The 23,294-nt window shown below is 48.4% G+C and overlaps 1 protein-coding gene across 7 annotated transcripts in view; it reads left to right on the top strand.

The window, feature by feature from the left end:
* BICRA (BRD4 interacting chromatin remodeling complex associated protein) overlaps positions 1-23,294 on the top strand; it is a 74,239-nt gene that overhangs the window by 23,410 nt on the left and 27,535 nt on the right. For 2 of the 7 annotated variants that reach the window (XM_043899633.1, XM_043899631.1), the window contains exon 2: positions 10,123-10,292. The exons of 3 other annotated variants lie outside the window; for them this stretch is intronic. The gene's annotated coding sequence lies outside the window, so the exon portion shown is untranslated. Of the gene's footprint in view, positions 1-10,122; positions 10,293-10,314; positions 10,638-23,294 lie in introns of those variants that run through there. 2 more of the 7 variants (XM_043899632.1, XM_043899634.1) reach the window with 2 other exon arrangements.

A 23,294-nucleotide genomic window follows, 5' to 3' on the forward strand; every position in this document is an offset into this window, starting at 1 on the left:
ACGTGACCCTGATGCTTCGCAATAGGCTCTTCTCAGCCAGGCACACCTGGTTTACTCTGGGACGTGCAGAGACTCAGTTTCCTTTCATTCCCTCTCTGGGACGTCAGCAAAAAGGTTCTTCATTTGGCAGGCTGCTGAGTTAACCAGCTTTCATTTGGCTGGGGGGGGGGGGGGGGGGGGGGGGGGGGGGCGGGGGGCGGCGGCGTTTATAAGTTAGCACAAGTAATGCTAGCCTCTGTTAACAAATAAGTCTTTTATTCTCCAGTGGCTTAAGTGTATTAAGCAGCTTAAAAGTATTTTTCTCCCACATGTTATAGACCAAGGAGGGTGTTTCTGTTGGGGCGGCCTCACTTGCATCCATCCAGAGAACCAGGCTCCTTCCCTCGTGTGGCTCTGCCCTCCCCTTAGTCTTTGGGGTCCTCTGTAGATGAAGAAGCGTGGAGGGATGTCTTTTGTGCCAGGCCTGGAAAACCCAAGTGTCACTTCTACCTATATTCTGTTGGCCAGAATTCAGTCACGTGACTACACCCAGCTACAAGGGGTGCTGGGAAATGTAGTCCAGGAAAAGAAAATGGTTGGTGGCAGGGGGAGGAGGGGGGGAGACCTACAACAGTCTTTACCATATTGGGTGTATATTTGTAGTTGCCCGGGTGGACAGTCGAATGAGTGCGAAGGCTTCAGATCTGTGGAAAGGGATATCTGGATTAGCTGTTCTCCTCACTTTTGAACCTGTAGTCTCTGATGAGACATATTTCACACTGTGATCCAGGAGAGATACACACATATACCCCTGAAACAAAGTTTTGTGGAACACTTAGCCTAACCACTTTTGAGTCCCTCAGCAATCCGTTTTTCCGATTTTATTCAATTGTTTTTCCTTCATTGTTTCAGTGATGGTTGAGACCCACTACACTGATTGCATCACTGCTCAAATTTTGCAACCCACAATTTGAAAAACAATGAAAAAAATGAAAGTAGAAATGTGAGAAAATTTGAACTGTTGGCAACTTCTAGACTCTTGAGAGAGTACTGCCTTGGTCCCCTTATATATCCCAGGCTCAGACCCAGAAGCATGTTGGAGGCTTTGAGGCGCTTCTGGAAGGTTAGAACACTTAGAACCAAAGCCCCTCACTTCCCCACCTTACCTGTCCACCACCCTCCCCCATCCTTTCTAATACCTCCCACCCACTTGCCAACGATCTAATTGTTCTTGTTGCCAGTCAGGCACATTCCTCCCCCAGGGCCTTTGCACTCACTGTTCCCTCTGTCGGGGATGCTTTCCCCCTACCTATTTGCCGGGATCCCTCCTCACTTCAGGCTTCCTAGGTTGGCTCAGTGAGTGGTCAAGAATCCACCTGCAATGCAGGAGACTTGGGTTTGATCCCTGGGTCAGATCCCCTGGAGGAGGAAATGGCAACCTACTCCAGTGTTCTTGCCTGGGAAATCCCATGGACAGAGGAGCCTGGTGGGCTACAGTCCATGGGGTTGCAAAGAGTTGGACATGACTGAACAATGACTGCTGGCCAATATCACCTTGTAAGTGACTTTGTTTACCAATTTAGGATTTGTTTCTTCCATGAGGGGTCTACCAGGGCCTGGGGCATAGTTGGTGCTCACTGCATACTCCTCGAGTGAGTGAATGTGATGTTTTTGGTTTTGTTTTTTTCTCTGCCTGGTGGGAAAGCAGCTTCTCAGCATTTTGGAAAGGTAGATTGTCCTCGGGGCAAGAGGGGCAGGGTAGGGATTGGGTGGGCTTCAGAGAGGTGAGCTGAGAAAGGGATTCCCAGGAATGCTATGGAATCAATAGCTTGAAGCAAGTTGCCTGAAGCAAGAACTTAGTCTGTAGATTATTATTTCATCAAAGGATCATTGAAGGAACCATGCAGGTTTTCCTGTCCCCTCCTGCGGAAGTAACAGTCCTAAATCTCACCTCTTAACCAGCTTCACCTCGTGAGGCACCGCAAAGCCGGGGTGGGGGGTGGGAGCCAGGGGTGGGGTGGGGGTTCCCTCAGGTCCTTTCCCTCCAGCCCCTTGGGCCCGACTTGCTCTGTGTGGCTGTGTTTTCAGTTCTTGCTGAAGCAGGAAGTTTCCTCCGTGTGCTGGGTTTTGTGTTTTTGAAGTCTAAAGGCATTTATGCCTCTGCGATCAACACTTTACACACTTAAGAAATTCTACAAACCCAGCACATTTCACAGGCCTTTGTGGTTTCTGTGTTTTCTTGCCCATTTTTGGCTTTGGTGGGGTTGGGGCGGGGGCAGGGTGGGTGGAATGAGAGGTTAAATCTTTGTATTCAGCTCTCGTGGGGGCCCTCCGGGGTCAGCCAGAGGGAGGCTTCCCAGGGACCTGCCTTGGCGATGGGGTTCCCCCCGGATCCTGTAGGGCACCCAGGAAGTACAGCCAGGACTGGAGGCTGGGGTCCAGGTGCTTCCGTGTGTTTGCCGGGGTGGGGGGTGTCGTGTTGAGGGGACATGCCCTGGGAGGATGTGTGGCCTGGGAAGTGAGGGTTGGGAGTCAGGGTCGGGGTGGGGGTGGTGGTGGGCTGCATGACCAGTTTCTTTTTTTTTTTTTTTTACTTGCTTAAAAAATTTTTTTTTCTTTTTGCCTTTCTTCTTTCCCTTGCTTATTTATTTCTTTATTTCTCCCGCACCTCGCAGCATGTGGGATCTTGGTTCCCCCGCCCCCTGCATTGGAAGGCAGAGTCTTAACCACTGGACCGCCAGGGAAGTTCCCCTCCTTGCTTCAAATTGTAAACAGTTGAATCGAGATATAGTTTACATACCACAAAATCCCCCCATTGAAGGAGTTCGATTCATTGGTGTTTTGTATGTTCACGGAGTTGTGCAGCCATCCCCAGTCTAGTTCCAGAACGTTTTCATCCTCCCTGATAGAAACCCCAATTCCCTTAGTTGCTCCCCATTCCCCCTGCCCTCCAGCCCCTGGGAACCCCTAATCTGCTCTCTGTCTCTTCCGGGCTTGCCTCCTCTGGACATTTTATACAAATAGAACCCACCACTATGCGGCCTTTGGGGTCTGACTTCCACGCAGTGTGTTTTCAAGGTTCACCCCTGTTGAAGCATGTCTCAGAGCTTCGTTCCTTTTTCTTTCTCAACACTGAGATACTTGCATCCCATTCATTTCTCCCCTTTAGAGCGTTTCATTCAGTGGGTTTTAGTACATTCACAGAATTGTGCAACCGTCACCACACTCTAGTTCTAGAACAATTTCATTACCCAAAAAGAAACCCTGTATCTATCCGGCCCCTGGCACAAAGCCCCACTTTCTGACTCTGGGGCTTTGCCTTTTCTAAACATTCGAACCAACAGAATCACGCAACATGTGGTCGTTTGTGTCTGGCTGCTCCCACTTTGTATACTGTTTTCAAGGTTCATCCACATCGTAGCATGGATCAGTGCTTCCTCCCTTTTCCTGGCTGAGTAGTATTCCATTGTACGCACATACTGCATCCGCGTCATCCATCCATCCATTGATGGACGTTCGGGTTGTTTCTGCTCTTTGTCTATTATGAATGAAGCTACTTGGTGGCTGTTTTCTTCAGCCAAGGTGGGATTCGGCGTTTCCAGCCGCCCCCTGCCCAGGCCTGCTCTTCCTGTGTGTTCTCGCAGGTACACAGACCTCCCCCGCCGCCTCCTCCCCTTCCTCCCCCAGTTCTTCCTGAGCTGTATCTCCCCCTCCCCCAGCCTCAGCCAAGGGCTCCCAAATCTGGAAATCATTTCCAGGGAGCCCTGGGCAGCCCCACAGGGTGACTTTGCTCTCCTTGCTAAGTCTCAGCCATGCCTGCCCCCCGCCCCAACCCGCCACTTGCCGCCCCATCCCCAGAGGGAACAGAGGGGACCACCTGATCCTTCTGTTCCAGTCTCAGAGCAGATGTGTGGGGTCAGGGCCACGCTTAGGAAACCGATTTTCTTTGGTGCTTAAAAACATTAAAAAAATAATAATAATAATAGGAAACAACGCACCCAAGTGTAAAACTCAAATAACGTCAAAGATTTTTAGTGGAAAGCCTTCCTTCCCTCCCTGCCCCACCCCCTCTCTGCCCCTCACCGTCTCCCAGCCACCTGTATCCACGTCCTCTTCCCAGAGGTAAATGGTTATGGTTTGGGGACCTCTTTCTAAACAGACATTCTGCCTGTGTTAGCATCTCTCTCTCTCCCCGCCCCCCACTTTTTCTTCACACCTCCCTATTTTTTAAGGTACTAATGGCAAGTTATTCTAACACTGTTCTGCCCTTTGCTTTTAACTTTTAATAATATACCCTGGAATTAATATATTATTAATTTTTAATAATATACCTATATATAGGATATATAATAATATACCCTAACTTGTCAAATTCTGTATCTTTCTCAGTTGCATAGTATTTATTCCACTGGCGGACCCTAATTTACTGAAGCTAGTGCCCCTCTGCTGGACACTTTGATTAGTTCCAGGCTATGTATGGCAAACAAGACTACAGTGAGGCACTGTGTGTACAACTGTTGATTTGCATCAATATGAGTGTGTGTGTGTGTGTGTGTGCACACTTAGTTGCTCAGTTGTGTTCAACTCTGTGACCCCATGGACTGCTGTGTCCATGGATTGTCCAGGCAAAAGACTGGAGTGGGTTGCCATGCCTCCTCCAGGGGATCTTCCCAACCCAGGGATCGAAGCCAGGTCTCCAGCATTGCAGGTGGATTCTTCACCAGCTGAGCCATCAATGTGAGTAGAGTGTAAGTTAAAATTCCCATAGGGGGAATTGCTGGACAAAGGATGTGTGCAGTAGGAAAAAAAAAAAAAAAAAACAATGTTATTAATGAAAAGTTCCAAATGTACACAGAATTAGAAAGAACAGTATGTTACTTAACAGTCTGTTACTTATTCCCAGGTTCCATAGATCAAGATCTGTCCACATTTTTCATGCAGCATGTGAGATCTTAGTTCCCTGACCAGGGATCAAACCCATATTCCCTACATTAGAAGTGCAGTCTTAACCACTGGACCACCAGGGAAGTCCGAACCTGCTCTCTAGACCAGCTGGAGTTCTTCCTCTGCTGGCTGGTCGTCTTGTTCTGCTTCCAGCGGCTGGCGAGTTCATTTTTTGACAATCCATTAGACACTTCTAATACGAGCATCTGGGGAGATGTGTGATGTCAATAAAAAGTTAAAGGAAAACACAGTCTCTTAACATGCAGCAAGTAATGCAAGATCATTAGAAGAAATAAAAGAGGGAGGGCAGGGAGGGGGAAGAAATTGGAATATACAGAATTCCAGAAACGCTGAGAACACGAAATGGACTTGTTGTTCTGTCTCCCAGGGCAGAAAAGCCTTATTAACATTTTGGCATCCTTCCTCCCCATCAATCTGCTTTTCCTCTTGCCCTTGGGACAGTCATTCTTGCACAGTTGACAAGAGTGACATGTTTTGAGAGCTGAGGGCAAGAGCAAATTTCCAGAGGTCAAACTCAGTGCAGGGGAGTTTGGGGAGCTGGCCAAGTGGGTGTCTTCTGGGTGGGGCGTGCACACTGGGAGTTAGTGCCCCCTGAGCTGTTCCCAGGGGAGAGGCTCAGAGGCTGTGTCCTTGAGGTGAGCAGGCAGCGCTGGATCCCTGCTGGAACGGCCCCTAGATTTCCAGGGCTCCTCACAAATGCTCTAAACCCAAAGCCGAACATGTATGAGGCTGGTAGCATCACACTTAACAGTTTTTAAATGTTTTCATTTTTTTAATCTTATGACTATGAGAACAACCAGGGAAGACATTATCATTCCCATTTTTTAAAAAATGCATTTTGTTTTTGGCTGTGCTGGGCCGTCCTTGCTGTGTGCGGGCTTTCTCTTGTTGTAGGGGATGGTGGGGGGCTAATCTCTAGTTGCGATATCATTGCAGTGGCTTCTCTTGTTGTGGAGCATGGGCTCTGGAGCATGCAGGCTTCAGTAGTCGTGGCTCACAGGCTTAGTTGCTCCGCAGCATGAGGAATCTTGGTTCCTGGATCAGGGATTGAACCTACGCCTTCTGCAGTGGAAGCACGGATTCTTAACCACTGGACTGCCAGGGAAGCCCCTGTGTTTTATTTTTTGAAACCTGAGCCTGGGGATTTGGGAATAGTAGTTACTCCTGATGATAATGCATATTCCTCTGGGACAGCCTCGGCACCCCAGTCTTGTATTCTACACATATTCATTCATTTAATCCTCGTACAACACCATGGAGGTGTTATGGTTCCCTTCAGAAGTGGAAACTGGGGTGCAGAAAGAAATGACTTGGCCAAGGTCACACTGGTGTTTAGAATCAGAGTGGGATCTGAACCGGGGCAGTCTGGGCGCATCTGAAGAGACAGTTCACCTGTTTCTTTAATTATGGCCACCACGAGCCTGTGTGTGTGCTCAGTCACTCAGCCGTGTCCGACTCTTTGCAACCCCATGGACTGTAGCCCACCAGCCTATGTGGAACTAAAAACAGACACCCTTTCTTATGACCCTTTTCTGCCATCTGTCAGAAAATTGTCCTTATATATATACCTGAATCTACAGTGTCCTAAAATAGGAATGCCCCACCCTCCCTGGCCAGGGTTGTGCAGTGTACGACCTGCACAGCTGTCCATGGTTAGCCAAGGTTTAGCCAGTATTTCCCAAGTGTTTACTTCAGAGACAGACAATAAACAAGTAAGTCAGTAAGAGATTTACTATGTCAGGTGTCAGTAAGTTTCCCAACAAAGATAAAGCAGGAGAACGAGGGATCAGGGTGCAGAAGGTTGGGGCTGCGCTTCCAAGGCAGGGGTCAGAGCAGGTGAGGTCACCGCAGAGGCGACATTTGAAGGGAGATACCTGAGGTTGAGGAGGCCTGTGTTGCCCGAGGTGAGTGGACACAGGAGAGGGGACAGGGGAAGGTCCTGAGGGGCCTGGTGGGTCACAGAGAGGACTTTACTTTGACGAATGAGACCAGAACTCTGCTTGGATTCGGAGGAGAGCGGGTATGGGAGGTGATTTGGGTTCAAACCAGGTCCCTGAACTGGGGGTGGGGGCAGGAAGACCGGTGAGGAGGCTACTGAAGAAATTCAGGCATAATGTGGGTTTGGGGAATATTTACTGATTTTGAGGTGAATGAAGGAATGATTTTGGCAAAGAAGCAGGCAGTCTTTGCTGGCACAAAGGCACAGGGGAGAGGGCTGGAAGGTCTGTCCCAGCCACACCCCCGCCACCAGCCCGGTCTCTCCTGTTTCTGCCTTCCAGAATGAAGCAGGGTCTCCAGAGGACCCAGCCCCCTAACAACCCAAAGCCTGGCTTCCGGGCAGACCCGCTCTGTGACCTGGGGCGCATTCAGGGGGGGTGTTGCCTCACTGTTCATTATGTAAAATGGGGAAAATCAAGTGACTAGGTGTGGTCACCCGCAGGATCTTAGTTCCTGACCTGGGATTGAACCCATGACCCCTGCAGTAGACGTGCAGAGTCTTAACCGCTCGACTCCCAGGGAAGTCTCTACTTTTCTTTTTAAATTGCGAAATAGAGGGTTCATACAGAAAAGTGGAAAACATGTGTTCTACCCAGCAATGGTAAGATAACACTCTCATGGTTACTGTTTTTTAAAAATAACTTTATAGAGCTTCAATTCACACACCATACAGTTTACCCATTTAAAATGTCCAACTCTTTGGTTTATAGTATATTCGCCGAGGTGTGTAACCCTCACTGTAATCCATTTAGAGCATTTTAATCACCCCCAAAATGAACCCTATGCCTCTGGGCCATCACCATTATAAATGCCCAGTTGGGTGAGTTTTTGCACATTGGACACACCCATGTAACCAGCTCCCAGATTAAAAAAACAAACAGAACGTGGTGGTGTGGTGGTGGTTTAGTCACTAAATCATGTTTGACTCTGCAGCCCCACAGACTGTAGCCTGCCAGGCTCCTCTGTCCATGGGATTTCCTAGAGTGGGTTGCCAGTTCTTTCTCCAGGGGATCTTCCTGACTCAGGGATCGAACCCGCTTCTCCTGCATTGGCAGGCAGATTCTTTACCGCTGAGTCACCTGGAAAACCTCCTAAAAGATGCCTCAACCCTTTCTAGTCCCTCCATCCACCCCCCGCCCGCAGGGAACCACCGTCCTGATTCTAACTCCACAGTTAGAATGGGTGTATACTTTGTATATGAAACCACAGAGGGGTGTTTTCTTTCAGCATGTTTGTGAGATGCTTCTATGTTATGTGTACCAGTAGTTTGTTCCTTTTTCATCGCTGTGTAGTATTCCATTGTGTGGACGAACCACAGCATATTCATGCATTCTTCCATTGATGGGCATCTGGGTTGTTTCCAGTTAGAGGGTGGTGTGAACATTCTAGAATGTTCTATATCTGCGCCATTATTCACAAGGGTGGAATTAAGAGGAGCCCCTGGCTTCATATGATGCTAGGTAGATATTGTCTGTAGGCTCCCCTCCCTTGACAGAGGTGTGCTCCACATCCCATGTTCTAGAATCCTCCTTCCTGGGTGAGAATTGAAATCCACCCTGCAGATCCCGCTGCTGTTGTGACTCTTCAGCCTTTGCTCTGCGGACTGGAGAAATGTCCTCTTCCACAGAGCCCGTGAGCAAGCTGTCCACGACGTCCATGGAGCTGCCTGAGGTTCTGGCCCCAGTGGACGGTGTCCTGACCAGCTTGATGGGGTTCATCCGGACAGGGTCTGCAAACATTCTGCACACTTGCCTGGAGTTTTTGTTGTCTTCTGTATTGGGGTGGCTCCTGGCATTTGGGGCAGAAGCCACTGGTGTAGACTGACCGGATTATTTTGCCTCCTGGGTTGCTGTGCTGGGCAGGGGTGGGTGGAGAGTCCTGTGGAGCATTTCCCCCCACCCCGCCTCCAACCCCCCCGCCCCCGGCCCCCCGTCCTAGAGAGATGCACCCACCTCCCCTCTCTCTCCCTCTTCTTTCTCTCTCTGTAGCGCTGGCCCCATCAGCCCCTCTGCTCAATTCCTCCTTCTCTGATCAGCTTTCTGTGCTAAGGTCCAAATCCCCCCCACCCACCCCCCGTGACCTTTCACCCCTCCCATCTGCCACTGACAGGTTCCCTCTGGGTCCCTGCTCTCATCCACATGGCCAGTCCCCCATTCCCAGCGCAGCCCCACGGGTCCCTGGTCTGCCTGTGGCTGTATGCTCCCCCCGCCACCACGCCCTCCCCCAAACCTGGTCACACACCACCTCTGTTCAGCGTCAGCCGTGACCCCTGAGAACGTCCCCCTCTGTCGTTCAGTCCCTGTTACACACGGCGGGAACAAAACAACTGGCGCTCACCCCTCCCAGCCGATCAGGCGATGGATAAGATCAATCACAGTCACACTGAGATGGTGATCAGAGCTTTGAAGATAAGCAGAGCAGGGCTGAGGGAGGTGGAAGTGCTGGGTGAGGGGGTGGGGCCCGCAGCTGTCCACAGGCGGAGCATCTCTGATCTGGTGCAAAGGTCCGGAGGCAGGCGTGTGCCTGATGCCTTGGAGGGATGCGGAGCAGGCTGGTGTGGCTGGAGGGGACTGAAGGAGGGAGAGAGGGTGGGAGGCCAGGCCAGAAGCGAGATGGGGGCAGAAGAACTTAGACTTTAGTGAGGCAGGCATCACAGGAGGGCTCTGAGCAGAGGACAGCGTGAGCAGACAGGGTCCCTTTGGGCGCCGTGTGGCGGTGAGATTGTAGGAGAACCAGGGCAGAATCGGGGGGACAGAAGGCATAGGACCTGGTCGAAGTTTGTCATAGCCAAGCAGCATTCCTGTCAACCCAACTTCAGAACCGATTCCGATTTCCTCAGTTTTCCCCTGATGTCCTTCTTCCAGGACTCCACCCAGGACACCCCATTACATAGATGACATTATGTGTCCTTTTGTCTCCTTAGACCTCCCTCTCCTGGGCTGTGACGGTTCCTCAGACTTTCCTTCCTTTTGGTGACCTTGGCATCTGGGGGGAATGCTGGTCAGGAGTTTTGGAGAATGCGCCTCTCTAGGGATTTGTCTGATGTTTTTTTTCCTTGTGATTGAGCTTCCCTGGTGGCTCAGCTGGTGAAGAATCTGCCTGCAATGCAGGAAGACCCAGGTTCGATCCCTGGGTTGGGAAGGTCCCCTACAGAAGGGACCTACTCTAGTATTCTTGCAGAAGCAACCTACTCCGGTATTCTTGCCTGGAGCCTGACTGCAGTCCACGGGATCACAAAGAGTCAGACACACGTGAGCAACATTCCCTCGATTACACAAGGGCCTAGGGGTTTGGGAAGAAGACTGCAGAGAGGAAGTGCCCTTGCCCTTCCACATCTTATCACATCAAAGGTATGTACAATCAACTTGACTTATTAGGTTGATGCTGACCTTGATTGCCTGGCCAGGCTACAACAGCTTTTGAGTCTGCATTCTTGGCAGTAAAAATGGTAAGCATGTGCCTTATGCATATCTATTTACATGCGTCCATTCATGTTAGGGCTCACAACCCTCTGATGTGGGTGCTACTTTTAATCTTATTTTACAGGGAAAGAAACTGTAGGGAAAGAAAACAGGGAGGTTGAAGTAACTTGCCTGAGGTCACAGGTCAGTTAAGTGGCAGAGGTGGCATTTGAACCCAGAGGGTCTGGTTCCAAAGTCCAGGCTCTTAAGCGTCACCTGCTTATTATAAAACAGGTAAGGAAGATTTTTTAGAAATCAAACATTTTAAATAATGTTATATTTATCCGTAGTTATCACTAATGATAAAAACTGAAGTCAGAAAACAAAACCTAAAGTCTGTATTTTGAATAATGTTCTTGATAATTAAAGTTTCAGTCAACTTTTTGTCAGTTCTGCTAAAAACATTACTGATTTTATTATTAACATTGTCTAGAAAAAGCTTGCGGGGCTTCCCTCATGGCTCAGACATTGAAGAATCTGCCTGCAATGCAGGAGACTTGGGTTCGATCCCTGGGTTGGGAAGATTTCTCTGGAGAAGGGAATGGCAACCTACTCCAGTATTCTTGCCCGGAGAATTCCATGGACAGAAGAGCCTGGCAGGCTACATACAGTTCATGTGGTCGCAAAGAGTCAGATACAGCTGAGCAACTACCATACACAGACAGAAAGAGCTTATAGTAGGAACAGAACCGTCATCTTTATATTTACTTACTACTTACATTAACTTTGTTTTCCTTTTTTGAGTTAATATTCACATGGCATGAAGTTAGCAGTTTGGGGATGAAGAGATAAATTAGGAGTTTGGGATTAACATAAACACACTACTATATATTAAAGATTAACAACAAGGACCTCCTCTACAGCACAGGGAACAATACTCAATATTTTGAAATAACCTATAAAGGGAAAAGCAATCTATATAATCTGAAAAGTAATCTATATAAATATAAAAAACTGAATCACTTTGCTGCCCACCTGAAACTAGTAAGGTTGTAAATCAGCTATATGTCAATTAAAAAAAATAACCAATTAAAACTGTACAAGTCAGTGGCTTTTAGTTACACTAATAATGTTAAGCAGCCTTTGTCTAGTTCTGCCTTCCCATCTGTCTAGGATAATTTCCCTTTCCCAAAAGGAAGCCCTATGCCCATTAAGCAGTTTATCGTCATTTCTCATCCCTGCAGCCCCTCAGTTCTGTTCAGTCGCTAGGTCGTGTCCGACTCTTTGCGACCCCATGGACTGCAGCATACCAGGCCTCCCTGTCCATCACCAACTCCCGGAGTTTACTCAAACTCATGTCCATTGCGTCAGCGATACCATGCAACAATCTCATCCTCTGTCGTCCCCTTCTCCTCCCGCCTTCAATCTTTCCCAGCATCAGGGACTTTTTCAGTGAATGGGTTCTTTGCATCAGGTGGCCAAAGTATTGGAGTTTCAGCTTCAGCATCAGTCCTTCCAGTGAATATTCAGGACTGATTTCCTTTAGGATGGACTGGTTGGAATTTGCTTTCTATCTCTATGGATTCACCTGGACATTTCATATCAATGGAATCATATGATATGTGACCTTTTGTGTCCATAGATTATTATTTTTAATCTCCTGGTTTCTTTGTGAGTACTTTTTTATGCCTCCTGTCTCTTTCTGTGAGGATAGTTTTGTTAAAGGTTGGCAGTGTGATATTCGCCAGCTTACTGAAGGCTGTGTCGTCCAGCAAAGGGACATCAGAGTCTCTGCTTTGGGGACCTTGTGCTCTCCCGAGGCGTCTTGCTGTCTGGACTGTGCCTCACATCCTACGCCGTGTCAGTCCGTGGATTGATTGCCTGTCCAACTGATTACGTTTTATCTCTGAGATTAGGGAATAAATTGAAATTGACATTCTACCGATGGACTAGAATAGAGCCCAGGATGAGAGCCAGGCCACGTATGGACCTCTGGTGTGAGGCCAGAGTAGCCACTGGTCTCATTGATGGGAAAGGAGAGACTTAGTAAGCCAAGCTGGGGACCAGAAGCTACTCACTCATTTGCAAAAAGACGAAATGGGGTGGGTCCATTTGAAGAAAGAAATGGCATCACACTCCAATACTCTTGCCTGGAGAATCCCATAGACAGAGGAGCCTGGCGGGCTACTTACTGTCCACGGGGTCGCAAAGAGTTGGACATGACTGAGTGACTGAGCACCCTAACGCACACCATATACCCCCAGGTGGTTTAAGGATTCAGAGTAGGATCTAAACTGTGAATCTCAGTTTAGACTTTGGGGAAAGGCCAGACTCTGAAACAAGATACACAGAGAGCTGCTGGGTGTGGAAAATTTGGAGGTCTTGCTTGTCTCATCTATTCCTCTCTGTCTAGACACTGAGCAGCTCCGCCTGCTTTTGCCCCAGGTGGGAGGTCAGTCCCTCTCCTAATAAGATAATTAGTAGCTTTGGGACCATCAGAATACCTTAACGAGAAATGGCCTTAACTGGAAGGTGCTAGGTCAACCAAGAGAGCTGATACAAGAGGGCGTGTGAGCCTGGCGGGCTATAGTCCATGGGGTTGCAGAGAGTCAGAGACGTCTAGGCGACTGACACTTCGACCTGTCACCATTCTCTCCTCTCTGGGCTCCCTACCCCCATCCTCCCCTCTTGCAATCCACTCTCCACTCAGCAGCCAGAAGGACCCTGTGAAAGCCCAGGTCCGGTCACCTCCCTGGACTCACGCAGAATAAAACCCCAAGTCCTCCATGGCTTGTCCTCGTCGCCTGTCTGACCCCACCTCCTTGACCCCGCTTCAGCGCCTTGCGGTTGCTTAAGTGTCCCCAGCACATTCCTGCCACAGGACCTTTGCATCTGCTCTGCCTTCTGCCCAGAATGCCCTTCCCATTCGCCTAACTCGCTGCTTATCTTCTGCGCATCAGCTCAGATTCCATTCCTCGTGTGGACACCCTGACCACTAAAGATGCACTCCCAGCCACACACCCTCCCCCCGCCGCATCACCTTTCTCCTGCATCCTTGCTTTTCTCCGTTCAGCGCGATGTCTCTGTTTCGTGATCTGACTCCCGCCCTAGGCTGTGCTGGAGAGCAGGGATGTCTGTTGTCCTTGCTGCTGTCTCCCTGGCACCGCTTTGTTAGTGGGGTTCGGGGGCAGCAGAGCGTCCTGAGAAGGGGAAACCATGTGACCTCTCAGGGCACTCATCTTGTTGGCCCTGGAGTGGGGAGCTGAGTTGAGAAGGGACTTGAGCGGAAGCAGGAGGCTGAGGCCGGTTCACAACTCCCCTTCAGCCTTCCAGCTGGTGAGCACAGACAGGCCTAGAGGAACCATGCTGCCTATGAGTGGGCTTCCCAGGTGGCGCTAGTGGTAAGGAACCCGCCTGCCAATGCAGGAGACATAAGAGATGCGGGTTTGATCCCTGGGTCAGGAAGATCCCCTGGAAAGAGGGTGTGGCAACCCACTCCAGTATTCTTGCCTAGGAAATCCCATGGACAGAGTAGCCTGCTGGGCTACAGTCCACAGGGTTGGAAAAGAGTCGGACACAACTTAGCAACTAAACAACACAGGAAGGTGCAGACATTTGTTAAGAAACAGGATGAAGTGTGGCATCTTGAAGCCAGGATTGTAAACTCGTGGCTGGCTCAGGATCTGCCCACCCAGCTCCCCGCCCCTTCCTGGCATGGGCCTCTGGCTTGCACTTCTCAGGATTCTCCTGTATTTCTGCCTCAGTCATCATGTGGGAGAAATCAGGCCATGATTAGGAAGGCTCCCTCCAAGTTCAGGGAGAAAAGAGTTTCTGCTGGGGAAAGGAAGGGAGGTCATGCCAGCAGATGGCCGGATTCCCAGCATTTTCACAGGCACTGGAAATGGGGCAGGGCCGTGTCCTGGAATGCAGTCCAAGGCTTCCACAGAATCTGGGTTCAAATCTCAGCGCTTGCTGTTACCACTGGATAGCTTTTAGTTTGTGTGTGTTTGGCTGCAAGTAACAGTGGATCTGATGAGCCGTGGTGGGAACATTCCTCTTGTTGTTTTTTAACCCATTTTTAATTTATTTCTATAACATTCTTTCTATTTATTTATTTAACTGCCACTGGGTCTTAGTTGAGGCACATGGGATCTTGGTCGCGTCATACAGGACCTTTCATCCAGACTCTCTAGCAGTGGCTCTCGAGTTTCTGTAGTTGTGTGCGGGCTTAGTTGCTCTGCAGCATTTGGGATCTTAGTTCCCCGACCAGGGATGGAACCCACGTCCCAGTGCAAGGCAGATTTTTAACCATTGGACCAGCAGGGAAGTCCCTAACCCAGTTTTTAATATTTGCATTTTTGGAATGATTAGGACATTGGCTGAAAAACCAAATATTATTTCTGAAATATTCACAGCAGAATGTCTCCCTCCCATTTGTCCCCATCTGTGGGTCCCCCATCCAAGTTCATCAGGTTTTACTAGAGGATCAGGCCCATGAGGGACATCTCCGGGTAAAGAGTAAATGTGTTATAATCCTGATAATTATTTCCCTATATGGTCGATTCTTGTTCCCTCTTGCCGTTTTTGCGAATTCATCTACCTGCTGAAATTTCTTTGTAAGCCCCAAGTCAGCACTCATGATGCTTTCCTGATCGTTTGCAGACATGCGCAGAGCAGATGAAAGTCTTGAGTTGTCCCCGTGTGCCTGTTCCTAGCTGAGATCAACCGCGGCGACACTCTGACTTCTTGTTTCAGCTCTTCCGTCGCAGACAAGTGGCTTTCTCTTGGTCTATTTAGTGCCACGTTTTTCCCACTCGGGGGCTTTTCGCTGGTGATTCATTTCACTGAAACGCCCCAAGCCTCATGCGCAAGTGTCGGCTTGTGGTCCTAAGCTCCAGAAATCTGTGATGTGTCTCAGATGAGCTTCGTTCAGGTGTGGTACAGTGCCGCTGGTTATGAGTTCACTGCGAATGAATCAGCAGTATATATCAAATCAGTTGTCTTTAAACAGGAACACTCGTAAAAACAAGGTTATGTATTGATCGGTTGATGAAAATGTTGGGACCAGAGGCTCATAAGAACCTGTATTTCTCTCTGGAGCAATAGTTCCTTGTTCTCTAATTCAGTGTTTGTGGCAACTGTGTAGAATGTAACTACCACAAGTAACAAGATTTGATTGTGTAGGCTTTATTATTTTAACACACTAGTTGTGCTTTACTGGGATACAAATTAGATATAATAAAATGTACAAATCTTACATGCACTGCTTGATGAATTTTGGCAAATATTACCTAGGAAACCATCACTCAGATCTAGCTATAGACCATTTGCGTCATCCCAGAAGATTTCCTTGTGGATCTTCCTGGTCAGTACTTAGCCCTCTACCCTTCATCCTACCCACTTGAGGCGACTACACCCCGATCTTTTTCCTGTCAGTTTCACTAGAACTAGACTTAAGGAGGGTCACACAGTGGGCCATCTTTTGTGCTTGGCTTCTTTTGCTTAGCATGGTGGATTTGAGATTCATCTATGACTTTGCCTGTATCAGTGGTTTATTCTCCTTCGTTATTAAGCTACATTCCGTTGCGTGGTTATAACACAGTTTGTTTATCCAGCAACCAGTCAACAGGCATCTGTGCTGTTTCCAATTTGGGGCTTTTGTTAATAAGGCTGCTAGGAAAATTTTTGTACAGATGTTTTTGTAGACATACTTTTTACATCCACTTAGTCAATGCCTCGGACTGGAGTTGCTGGGTTATAGACTAAGTGTTTGTTTAACCTTAGTTAATCAAGGCTTTTAATTCTTTTCTGGAGCAAGACATCTAGTGGAAGGCCTTTCCAGGGATATTTCGCAGCTCAGTACTGCCTGGTCACTGGGTCTGTCTCTGATTTGCTTGACCTTTCCCCCTCAGGAGTGCAAAATGGCTGTGCTAGCACTGGCCATTATCACCATGTTTCACATCATCCTTTCAAGCAGGAAGGAGTAGGGGCAAGTAATCTTCCCAATATAAGGCTTTTTTAAAAAATCCAAATGTAAAACTCTTTCCCATGTCCATACTTAGCTGCAAACGAGGCTGTGAAAGGAAGTTTCTGGCAAAGGGACAAAAGACCTGCGATCATGGTGAGTCATTCTCTTGGGAAGGTTCATTGCTGAATGGAACGAAGTTCAAGTTCTGTTTAACAAGATGTCAGACAGACTGGCTGTTGGATCCTCCTGAGCCTCGGAGAGGACCCTGTGAGGTCACTTTGTCGGGGGCTTGGACACTGGCCTGAAACCGGTGGCTTGTGTTCTATAGGAGAGCAAGAGCCCCAGAAGAACTAAAGACACCCAAGCTTCTAGAGCAGTGGTTCTCCTGGGACCAGCAGAATCAACATCACGTGGGAGCTTGTTAGAAGTGCAAATTTTCAGTTCCCCGCCCCTAACCTTCAGGTTCTGAAGTCTATTTTTTTAAAAATAATTTTATTTATTTATTTATTTGGCCACGCTGGGTCTTCACCGCTGCGTGGGTTTTCCTCTGGTTGCGGAGAGCAGGGGCTACTCTCTGGTTGTGATGCACAGGCTTCTCACTGTGGTGGCTTTTCTTGTTGCAGAGCTCAGGCTTAATTGCTCCGAGGCACGTGGGGCCTTCCCTGCTGAGGGATCGAACCTGTGTTTCCTGCATTGTCAGGTGGATTCTTTACCACTGAGCCACCAGGGAAGCCCCTCTGAAATGCATTCTTTATTTTAAAAACCTTCCAGGTGGTTCTGGTTCCTGCCCATATTTAGGAACAAGTGGTCTAAGGCATATGTGGATGCTGTAGGGGCTTTTGTTTCCCCTTCACTTCTTTTAGCTCTATTTTGTGCTGAACTTGAAGCCTTCTGTTGTTGCCTGATGCCCTGGGTGACCCTGTCTCTGGTCAAGGTAATCACTGCTTCTGTTTCCTTCACAACCCCCCTGCCCCATTGCCTGTTCCATTCCTTCTCAGAGTTTCCTCTTGTTTTTTATACACTAGTATTAAGAGGAAAAAAAAGCAAAAACCTTTTCAGATGCTTGATTTTCTTGGCAGGCCTGCAGCTATATGGCTGCATTTAGAACAGCGGTGAATAGCAAAAGGAAAAAGAAAGAATGTACAAAACATTTCTAGTGTGTAACTACCTGTGCAAACGAGGCTTTTAGGAGCTAGACACCAGTCGCTTTATGAGCAATCCAAGTTTTATAGGGCACGCTTTTATGTTGTTAAACTCATTCAGTGATTTGAGAACTCTAAAGGTCACTGAAAATAAAGCTGGTGTCGACTTTAATTGCTCTCCAAATAGCTTTCTTTCTCTCCCCCCAAAAGGGTGGGAGTAGGTGAGGAATCAACATTTCCCCTCCCTGTTTTTCTTTTCTGGCTTTGAAATTGACACAGCATGCCAGTGGCTACATATCTGGGGTCCAGTTTACTCTTACTGGGTCTTTGCTCAGAGTTGCAAAAGGTCTCCTCTGGGAGGGCACAGTCCCTAAGAGTCTCCCTTGAGTGAATTAGGAAAAGTGAGTCCTTTCTCCAAGTGTGGATGTAGCTCTTTTCTGAGTCTCACTGCTGGGAGCGGAGCCTCAGCTGGATTTCAGGCCCCACTCGTACCCATGTTGGATTCCTTTGTGCAGTGAACAACCTGTGCCAACTGTACACGGTGGTTGGTGTGTATATATATATCCTATACCTAGTACAGATGACAAGCATCTATCTTAGAACAAGTTCAGTTCAGTCGCTCAGTCGTGTCCGACTCTTTGCGACCCCATGAATCGCAGCACGCCAGGCCTCCCTGTCCATCACCAACTCCCGGAGTTTACTCAGACTCATGCCCATCGAGTCGGTGATGCCATCCAGCCATCTCATCCTCTGTCGTCCCCTTCTCCTCCTGCCCCCAATCCCTCCCAGCCTCAGGGTCTTTTCCAATGAGTCAACTCTTTGCATCAGGTGGCCAAAGTATTGGAGTTTCAGCTTCAACATCAGTCCTTCCAGTGAACACCCAGGACTGATCTCCTTTAGGATGGACTGGTTGGATCTCCTTGCAGTCCAAGGGACTCTCAAGAGTCTTCTCCAACACCACAGTTCAAAAGCATCAATTTTTCGGCGCTCAGCTCTCCTCACAGTCCAACAAGTTAGAATAACAGAAATTTATTCTCACAGTTCTGGAGGGCAGATGTTCAAAATCAAGGTATTGGCAGGGCTATCAGGGCAGAGTCGTGCTCTCTCTTAAGGCCCTGGGGAAGAATCCTTCTTTGTCTTTTCCTGTTTCTGGTGGCTCCGGGTGGTCTGGGGCTTGAGGCTGCATCACTAATCTCTACACCCACCTTCATGTGACATTCTCTTTTTGTATCTTCTGTCTGTTAAAAGGTCACTGGTCAGGAATTCCCTGAAGGGTCAGTGATTAGGACTCTATGCTTCCACGGCAGGGGATACAGGGGATACAGGTTCGGTCCCAGGTTAGGGAACTAAGATCCTGAATGCTGTGTGACGTAGCCAAAAAAAAAAAAAAAAAGTCTTTGGTTGTTGGATTCAGGGCTCATAGATAATTTAGGATGATCTCATCTTGAGATCCTTCACTTAGTTACAGAAGCAAAGAGCCTTTTTTTCCCAAATCAAGAAGGCCACCTTCAGAGATTTGAGGTCGTGGACATATCTTTTTAGGGGGACCACCATTCAGTACACTACAGATGCCTTAGAAATGCATCCTGAGGGAATTCTCTGGTGGTTCAGTGATTAGGACTCTTGCACTCTTGCTGCTGAGGGCCTGGGTTCCATCCCAGGTCGGGGAACTAAACCATCTTACAAGCTGTGTGGCATGGTAAAAAAAAAAAATGTATCCTAAGAGCATGACTTCTAGGCATTATGGTATGTTGAGTCCACCGTGGAAAGCCCGTCGGGGAATCACCCCATCTGTGTGTGTGACTCAGGTTTGGGGAAAGTGCTATGACTTCTGTGTGGCATTTCAGGAAAGTGTCGGGGAAGAGCACCTGAGTGAGTGCCTGGAGGAGGATGGGGGGCCTATGAAGACATTGCAGGAAGTACACCCATGGCAGGGTGGATAGGGGATAGCCAGCCAGGCAGCCACCTCTGTGTAGTTCCCATGATCTCGGGAGCCCGTCAGCCAGGATTCGAATCCCAGCTCTGCCATCCTGCTACCTGGGCGAACCTTGGGCAAGTTACCTAATCCTTTTCGCAGCCTCAGTTTCCTCAGCTGTGAAATGGGTACGAGAATATGGGCACCTGCCGTGTAGGATTGTTGTTGAGACTGAAATGAGGTAGGATGGAGCACTGAGGACAGCACCTGGCCCTTGGTGAGCCCTGGGCAAACCTTTGGTCATGGTGATGAAGAGCCGACAAAGCAGGAAGTGGTGGTGACCAAGGGCGGAGGGCACAGCCCTGCACCACCTCAAACGCGCGGACTTCCATACTCCAGCTAGCTGAGCACGTTTCCTTAGCCGGGGGTTGGTTTTGTGGCTGGGCAGGTTGGGCTGGTGGCCGATGAGATGGGGGCTGGCGTGCATGAGCAGAGGCCAGTGAGACCCTAGCTAGTAGTAGGAGGGGGGCATTATATGGTCATCTCTGTGTAGTTTCATTGGCATCTTTACCTGTGGCCTTACCTCTGTGAAGGTATATCTCTGTTTGCCCACAGCTGTATCTCAGCACCCAGCCCGGACCAGGAATACAGGAGGGACTGAGTGACCCTTGCCCATCAGTAGGTGAATGGCTGGATGCAGCAGTGGTGATATTTAAAATTCATGACAAGCAGCATGGATACCAGTTAGGCAGTGTCCAGCATGGTCCAAGGGAGGGACCTGCAGGCTCCCCGCTGTGCTGGGTCGTGGGGGTATCGAGGGCAGGCGAGGTTCTGGGGGTTGGGGCAGCATTTAGTTACCAACCAGTAAGGAAGTGCTTGAATATTTTAAAAACAGAGTAGCCAGTTGTTACCCTGCATGTTAAAGCAGGCTGGTTGGATGGACAGATGAAAAGAGAGACAATGAGACTTAGATCTGGGCAGGAATAGTGGTCTTGGAAAGGAGGATAAAGAGTGGAGAGATTTGGGAGGCGGAATGGATAAGACTTGGGTGAGTCAGGTGTGAGGTCATCGCTGGTCCTTTGTCTCTAGAGAGGGCTGTATCAGTTAGCTGCTGCCATATAACAAACAACCCCCGGCATTTAGAGGTTGTTAGTGCTGTTTAACAAATGATCCCAAAGCTTAAGGGAAAAATTGTATCGTGCACATGAGTTTTATGGGCCAGGAATTTGACATAGTGAGTCTCTGCTCCAAGACGTCTGAGTTCTTAGCTGAGAAAACTTAAAGGCTAGGGGCTGAAGGCTCATTCACACACATGCTTAGCATCTGGGCTGGGATGACTGGGAAATACGACTATCAACCAGAGCACCTACCTGTGGTCTGTCCGTGCACCTAGCTTAGGCCTCCCCATAGCATGGTGGCCTCAAAGTGGCCAGAATTCTATGAAGGTGGCTTAGGGCTTCTAGGGTAAATGTCCTGGTGGACACGGCAGAAACTGAATTGGCTTTAAGAAGTCACATAGTGGTGCTTCTGTTTCACTGTCCCGGTTGAAGTAGTCCCAAACTTTGCTTAATTCAAGGGGACTAGCAAGGTTGCACTGTGGAAGATCATGGGGGATTGGAGACATTACTGCAGGCATCTTTGAAAAACACAATATGCCACAGTAGGTCAAAACAAAATTGTGATCCTAGTGGTTGGAAGTTGGCCTGGGCACCTCTAGTTACTTCTCTCTGACTTCAGTGTGGTCAGCTAGGTGGTTCTGCTTCGAGGGCTTGGCTGCCTGTGAACTAGAATGATGGCGGTAATGGCATTTGTCTCTTGTCCTCCAGAAGGCTAACCTGGACTTCTTTACATGTCAGCTGGGCAAAGAATAGGCTCAGAAACACACACCGTCACTTCCCCTACATCCTGTTGGCCAAGGCAAGTCAAAAGGCCAACCCAAGTTCAAGGATTGGTTAATAGAGTTCATCTCTTGATAGGAGGCCCTGACAAGATCAGGAGGAGAAAAGTTTCTGGCTGCTTTTGCAGTCAACCGCAGTAGTCTATTTTTTTTTCAGATCCCCTTACCATCAGCCCTCTCTCATTTTGCTGGGCCTGTCTTCTCGGTAGATTCAGAGTACAGTCCTTGACTCATGGAAGGCTGCAAGAGTCCTTGTGATGGGTTGCAAAGATATCTAGAAATTCTAACTCATTTGTGTTAGGTTCTGTTTAACTGCAAACAATGGAAACTTAATAGTGGATTAAACTGTAAGGATTAAGAAGTCTAGAGGCAAGCAAGCCGTGAGGAGTTTTTAAAAACCTAGTCTTTTTCTCTCCTCTCATCAGTTTTTCTCTATAGGTAGGCTTATCAGCCTCAGGTTTATTGCCTCATGTCAGCAAAATGGCTGCCACAGCTCCAGTCTTCTCAGCTATATTCAGAATGAGAAATGACTTTCTCCCTAGAGAAGCTCTATCTTTATATTCTGGAAGAAAAACCTTCTCAAATTCTCTCTGTCTTCCCTGAAATACTCATTGAGCAGAACCCAATTCTATACGCTTTGCTTTTTACTTATTTGCAAAACTGTGGCTACTCTGGCTGCAAGGAAGCCTTGGAAAGTGAATGTCTGATAAAAGGATAGTAGCTGTTTTGGCCACAACCTACACTAGGAAATATGTACACACACATACACACATAATTGAAACCAGTGTCCATTGAAACCCTGTGTGATGCCTTTTAATATTTTCTATTCGATCCCTTGCCATTTGATCCTATACTCTGACTTAAAAGAAATCCCTGGTCACAACCTGCTAATTTGATTTCACAACCCTCAAAGGCGTGGCCCATAGTTTGAAAAAGACTGACTCAGAACAGCCTTTGTTTACATCTTGGAGTTGGCAAGTGTTACCCCAAGACTGGGCTTCTATGAGCAAGACAAGGAGGGCTGGGGAAATGGTGTTTGGAAAAGCAACAGCTAGACTTTGCCATATCCTCATCTCTGCCTGTCACTTCCCATCAGCAAATGATAGGGTTCCATTGACTCTTTTTTATGACTTGCAAATAACCTGAGGGTTAGTAGCATTCCTATCAGGAAATTAAAATAAGCCTGTTTATGGAGCTTCACGGGGACTTTGAATTCTGTGTCCTGCTCAGCTCCTGGCTTCAGCACAACTCCTGATGACAACGCAAAACTCCGAAGGCATTCCAAATGCTGGAGGAATTCACACAATTTTCTGGAAGGACACTTTGTCATTGTTGCGTCATGGCTGTTCTCTTGAGCTGGTTGTGGTTTTGCAGGCCTGGCTTCTCATGCTTTTTATAGCCTGGTGCTGGAGAATGAGGTTCTTTGGAATCACAGGGCCTGGCTTCAGAGTCTGGTCCCACGGTGTGATTTGGGGCAAGTGTCCTGATCCCTGTGAGCCTCAGTTTCCTGCACTATGAAATGGGAAACATTCTTCCCATCTCCCTGGAGACTGGGAGGAGTCAATATGGAGTTAACACAAAGCTTGATACTGAGGAAGCACTGGGGTAGGGGGGTGCTCTTCCAAGGTGTATCAGTCAGCTTCGACTGAGTGATGTGGAGTAACAAGTGAGCCCCAGATCTCAGTGACTGACAGCTGCAAAATGCTCCTCTCTCGCTCATGTGTCCAAGCTTCAAGGGTTGGCTGTGACCCTATCCGTGTGTCCGCATCATACTGGGACTTGAGCAGAACCATGCAGTGGCTTTCTAAACTGCTCTGCAGGGGCGGAAGACGTCCTCTCATGTGGATATTTTGGGGTCACAGCTTTGCATGCTAATTGTGTGTCCCCTGCCCCAGTCTCCCAGTCTTTTTTTTTTTTAAAGCTTTTGAGTATGTGTGTGACATTGGGCATCTAGTGTCATCCCTGGTTAAGAACCACTAAGCATCATCTTCCCCAAGGTCAAGGGCTGGAGGATCTCATTGCTCATTTC

Source organism: Cervus elaphus, chromosome 4 (genome assembly GCF_910594005.1).
Source record: "Cervus elaphus chromosome 4, mCerEla1.1, whole genome shotgun sequence".
NCBI classification, from domain to species: Eukaryota; Metazoa; Chordata; class Mammalia; order Artiodactyla; family Cervidae; genus Cervus; species Cervus elaphus.